This window comes from Mus musculus, chromosome 18, assembly GCF_000001635.26.
Source record: "Mus musculus strain C57BL/6J chromosome 18, GRCm38.p6 C57BL/6J".
Lineage (NCBI taxonomy): Eukaryota > Metazoa > Chordata > Mammalia > Rodentia > Muridae > Mus > Mus musculus.
The window spans coordinates 29,490,881-29,496,880 of NC_000084.6; the positions used below are offsets into that span (position 1 = coordinate 29,490,881).

Here is a 6,000-nt window from a genome sequence, read left to right on the forward strand (position 1 = left end):
TAGGATTCTTTATAATGACCTCGTCTTTTGTAGAGTGCACTCACAAGCTTCTCTGCTTGGGACGAACATGAATGGGAATTGTCCCGCTTGTACGATTTTCTCTCTGGTATTCATCTAGGAAGCAGTCCTTGTATAAGTGCTATCTAGTACAGGTTGAGTGGGGATCCACTAAAAAAAGTATTCATTTGCTACCTTCAGGACACAATAAGCAGAAGATAATAGGATGGTGAATTCAGAAGATTCTTTACCTTCATGATCTGATCAGCTGGGCCTTAGAGGGCTTGATATTTATTTTGAGGGCATATTTCATTCTTCTAGAAGTTATAATTTGAAACAACAGGATTTCAATATTGAGGTCAACTTTTCTTAAAACTCCAACAATATCCGGTCCCTATAAAACTGTGTAGAAGTTTTCTGGTTTGGTAAAATGAAAAAGCAATTTTATGACAACAAATTGGAAGGGGCCAAGGACACAGCGTAGCCAAAGAAAAGCTGACCTGAGTTTATACGAAAACTGAGAACCACAGTGCACGCATGTAATCTCAGCACTGGGTATACAGAAATGGGGAGATCCCTCAAGATTGCTGACCAAAGAGTCTACCCAAACTGGTGGTTCACCAAGAGACACTACTTCAAAAGATAAGGTGACAAAAAGTTGAGAAAGATACTAAATTCAGCATATTTGGTTTTATGTGGAAGTCCATGACATACTTGCACATTAGTGTTGTACAAGGAGAAAAAAAAATGGTTCAATTTGCATTCTTCTACATGCAGAATTACAGTTAGACCAGCACCATTGATTGAAAATACTTTCATTTTTCCACTGGATGGTTTTGGTTTGTCAAAGATCAAGTGATCTTAGATGTGGGTTTATTTCTGGATGTTGAATTCTACTCCATTGATCTACTTGTCTGTCTCTGTACCAATACCATGCAGTTTTTATGACTATTGGTCTGTAGTAGAGCTTTTGGTCAGCAATGGTTATTCCACTAGAAGGTATTTTTATTGTTGAGAATTGTTTTAGCTATCCTGGGTCTTTTGTTATTCTAGATGAACTTGAGAATTGGTCTATCTCTGTGAATAATTGAGTTGGAATTTTGATAGAGATTGCAATGAATCTGTCAATTGCTTTTGTCAAGATGGCCATTTTTACTGCTAATCCTGTCAATCCATGAGCATAGGATATCTTTCCATCTCCTGAGGTCTTCTTCAATTTCTTTCTTCAGAGACTTGAAGTTCTTGTCATACAGATCTTTCACTTGCTTTGTTAGATTTAGACCAAGATACTTTATATTATTTGTGATTATTGTGAAGGCCATTGTTTTCTTAATTTCTTTTTCAGCCCATTTATCTTTTGTGTAGAGAAAAGCTACTGATTTGTTTGAATTAAATTTTTATCCAGCCACTTTTCTAAAATTCTGTATGAGCTGTAGGAGTTCTCTGGTTGAATTTTGGGGTCACTTAGGTATACTAACATATTATGTTCAAATAGTGATACCACGACGTATTCCTTTCCAATTTGTATTCCTTTGATGTCCTTTTGTTGTCTAATTGCTTTAGCTAGAATTTCAAGTACTATATTGAATAGAGAGAGAGTGGGAAGCCTTGCCTTGTCCCTTATTTTAGTGGGATTACTTCAATTTTCCATTTAATTTGATGTTGTCTGTTGGTTTGCTGTATATTGTTTTTATTAGCCTTAGTTATATGCCTTCAATTCCTGATCTTTCAAAGACATTTAACATGAGGGAGTGTTATATTTTGTCAAAGAATTTTTCAGCATCTAATGAAATGATCATGTGATTTTTTCTTTGAGTTTATTTATATAGTGGATTACATTGATAGATTTCTGTATATTGAACTATCCCAGCATCCCTGGGATGAAGCCTACTTTGCCATGGTGAATCTAATAGAATAGAAAGTGAGAAATAGCCTTAAACACATTAGCACAGGGGAAATTGCCTGAAAAGAACACCAATGGCTGAGTCCTTAAGATCAATAATTGACAAATAGGAAAAAAACTCATGAAACTGAAAATGTTCTGTAAGGCAAAAGACACTCAATAAGACAAAACAGCAATTTACAAATTGGGAAAAAACCTTTTCAACCCTACACCCAATAAAGGGCTAATATCCAAAATATACAAAGAACTTAAGAAGTCAGACTCCAGAAAACCAAATAACACAATTGATATAGCTGTCTCTTGTGAGACTAGGCTGGGGCCTAGCAAACACAGAAGTGGATGCTCACAGTCAACTATTGGATGGATCACAGGGCCCCCAATGGAGGAGCTAGAGAAAGTATCCAAGGAGCTAAAGAGATCTGCAACCCTGTAGGTGCAACATTATGAACTAACCAGTACCCCGGAGCTCTTGTCTCTAGCTGCATATGTATCAAAAGATGGCCTAGTCGGCCATCACTGGAAAGAGAGGCCCATTGGACAGGCAAACTTTATATGCCCCAGTACAGGGGAACGCCAGGGCCAAAAAATGGGAATGGGTGGGTAGGGGAGTGGGGAGGGGGGGAGGGTGTGGGGGAATTTTGGGATAGCTTTGGAAATGTAATGGAGGAAAATACGTAATAAAAAATATATATAAAAAAACAAATATAAAGGAAAAAAAGAACTAAACAAATAATTCTCAAGTGAGGAATATCGAATTGCCAAGAAACAACTAAAGAGCTGTCTAACTTCTTTAGTCATCAGGGAAATACAAATAAAAGGACCCTGAGATTCTACCGTACACAAATAAAAATGGCTAAGATAAAAAACTCATGCAACAGCAGATGCTGGCAAGGATGTGGAGAAAGAGCAATCTATCATTGCTGGTAGGACTGAAGCTAGTACAATCACTCTAGAAAACAAAAGAGCAATCTATCATTGCTGGTAGGATTGAAGCTAGTACAATCACTCTAGAAAACAATCTGGCATTTCCTCAGAAAATTGGAAATAGTTCTACCTGAAAACCCAACTATACCATTACTGGGCATATACCCAAATATTGCCCTAACACACAACAAGAACATTTGCTTCCCTGTGTTCATATCAGGCTTAGTTATAACATCCAGAAGCTGTAGCCAATCCAGCAAAATGGAAGAATGGATACAAAATGTCCCTCAATGGAAGAATGGATACAAAAATGTAGTATATTTATACAATAGAATACTACTAGGCTATTAAAAACAATAACTTCATGATCTTTTTGGGTCAAATGGAACTAAAAAATATTCCAAGTGAGGAAACTCAGACCCAAAAGGACATACATGATATGCACTCACTCATAAGTTAATATTAGCCCCAAATCTCAGAATAATCATGATACACCCCTCAGACCATATGAAGCTTAACAAGAAAGAAGGCCAAAGTGTGGATGCTTCAAACCCACTTTGAACGGGGAACAAAATAATCATGGGAGGCAAAGGTACATAGGGACCTGAGTGGGAGAAAGGTGGAAGAGTATAAAGGGGGAGGGACAGGACAAGTCCAGAAGGCCAAGAGGATGAATAGAAATAAGTAGCAGTGTGTGATGGTGAACTTGCATATCTACTAGAAAGACCCAGATGCCATGGATGCAAGAAGCTCCCAGGGCAGAATGGCAATGACATTAGCTGAAACACTCAACAATGAGGAGATAGAACTTGAAGAGACCACCTCCAATAGCTAGGCATGGCTCTCAGTGGAGGGATGGAGCCACCCACACATCTCAAACTTTTTGACCTAGAATTGTCCCTGTCTAAAGGGAATACAGGGACAAAAAAATAAAATAAAAAATGGAGCAGAGACTGAAGGAAAGACCATCCAGAGAATGCCCCACCATGCAATCCATTCCATCCTTGGACACAAAACCCTGACACTATTGCTGATGCCAAGATGTGCTTCCAGACAGGAGTCTTGTATGGATGTCCTCTGAAAGGCTCTGCCAGCACCTGACCAAGACAGATGCAGATACTCATAGACAACCATTGATCTGAACCAAGGGACCCCAATGGAATAGTTAGGGTAAAGGCTGAAGGAGTGGAAGGGTATTGAACCCCATAGGAAGAACAACAGTATCAATTATCCAGACCTCACAGAACTTCCAGAGCTTAACTACCCAACCAATATATATATACCCCACTCTGTGGCTCCTGCTACATATGAAGCAGAGGAGGCATTTGGTCCTGTGGAGGCCTGATGGCCCATAAGAGGATGCTGTAGGGTTGAGGCTGGAGTGAGTGGGTGTGAGAGCATCTTCGTAAAGGCAAAATTGGTGGGGAATGAGGTGGAGAGTTTTTGGAGCCGAGAGTGGAAAGGGGGCTAACATATGAAATGTAAACAAATACAATGATTAATAAAAAAGTTTAAAAATGAGAAAGACACTAAAATTGGCATCTACTATCCATTGTCATGTGTGGCAATTCTCTCCCCCCCCCCCACATATCTATAAATATATGAGTAGCCTTCCACACAGAGACATATGCAAACATACCTATATATGCATACACATTCATAAACATACACATTCACACAATATATACAAATACAAACAGACACAAAAACACACAAACACACACACACTCCTCACATCAAATTTTCTAGAATAAACAGATTTAGATATGTGAGTGGTTGAAAATCAAACTCTCAAGACCAAATTGAAATGTAATTAATACACGAGAAAGGGAAAAACAGAAAGTTAAGAACCTACACAGGTATAGGGCTGTGGATAAAGCCAGAACAGCTTTGCTTACCTGAAAATCGAAGGAGAAAATCATGATATACAATTGCTCTTCAGCTCTTTTCCTTTTGAAATCCAAGAAACTGACTTTGACAACTATTTTTTTTTTTATGGAAGGCATCAACTAATAAATGTAAATGTAAAATTGCCTTTAAAGCTAGCCAGGAGGTGGGCAGTGGTGGTGCATCCCTTTAATTCCAACACTTAGGAGTCAGAGGCAGGCAGATTTCTGAGTTTGAGGCCAGCCTGGTCTACATAGTGAGTTCCAGGACAGCCAGGGCTACACAGAGGGAAAAAACAAAAACAAACAAAAAACAAAAAACAAAAAACAACAACAACAAAAAAACCCAAGATAGCCAGGGTAGCTTGGGCACCGGGGATGTATGAGGTGCTTGGTGTCTCTGGGCATAAGGAGCATGGCATCTAGCTTGTTTCTACTATGCGAACAGATTACTCTATTGAGTTTCTCCATCTCCCTCTGTGTCTTGTTTTTCTCCTTCGTTTCTTTAAGTTTTCTTACTTTGTTAGACTCCAAAACATTCTAAACCGATCCCTTAGTCATGATTGTGGGCATGCTCAGTCTGACTTTAAATTGAGTAGATCAGTAAAGTGAATCGGCTAAGTCCCTGGGACTGCATTGATGTCTTGGTTGGTAAAATGTTAAGCTATAAAAGCATGAAAGCCTGAGTTCAGATACCAAGCACCTGCACTGTAAATCTGTGTTACACCGGGGGATCCATCCTGTGTGCAGACGTCAAACCCAAACCGGACACTTGCTGACACTTGTCAAGGCACTTGCTGACAGGAACCAGGTGTGGCTGCTCCTTGAGAGGTTCAGCCAGCAACTGACCAATGCAGATGTAGATACTTGGAGCCAACCATCAGACTGAGTTCCGTGACCTTGGTGGGTGAGCTGGCGGAAGGATTGGAGGAGCTTAAAGGAATTGCAAACCCATAAGAGTGTGGGAAGCCGTTGCAGAGTGGCAGTTGCAGAGTGGCAGTTGGCTACTGCTGGCCACCACACATACATAGGCAGTGAAGGTTCTTTTGCCAAGACAAGTTAACCAATCAGATGTGAGACATGCCTCTCCTAGGCCTATGTAAGCAGCACCAGTTCTGGGCTCAGGGTCTTTTCGCCTCTACAATCAAGCTCTCCCAATAAACGTGTGCAGAAGGATCCTGTTGCAGCGTCGTTCTTCCTGGCCAGTCGAGCGCGCGCAAGATAAGAGGAACAACATCACTGGCTGGACCACCCAGTGTTCCCAGACACTAGATCACAAGCCAAGGAGTA

The 6,000-nt window shown here is 40.1% G+C and overlaps 1 long non-coding RNA gene across 1 annotated transcript in view; it reads right to left on the reverse strand.

Annotated features, from left to right (window-relative positions):
* 4930578E11Rik (RIKEN cDNA 4930578E11 gene) overlaps nt 1–5,536 on the reverse strand; it is a 99,701-nt gene extending 94,165 nt beyond the window's left edge. Inside the window, exon 1 of the long non-coding RNA NR_045391.1 lies at nt 4,723–5,536. This is a non-coding gene — a long non-coding RNA (RIKEN cDNA 4930578E11 gene). The remainder of the gene's footprint in view (nt 1–4,722) is intronic.
* Between the last annotated feature and the right edge of the window lie 464 nt (nt 5,537–6,000).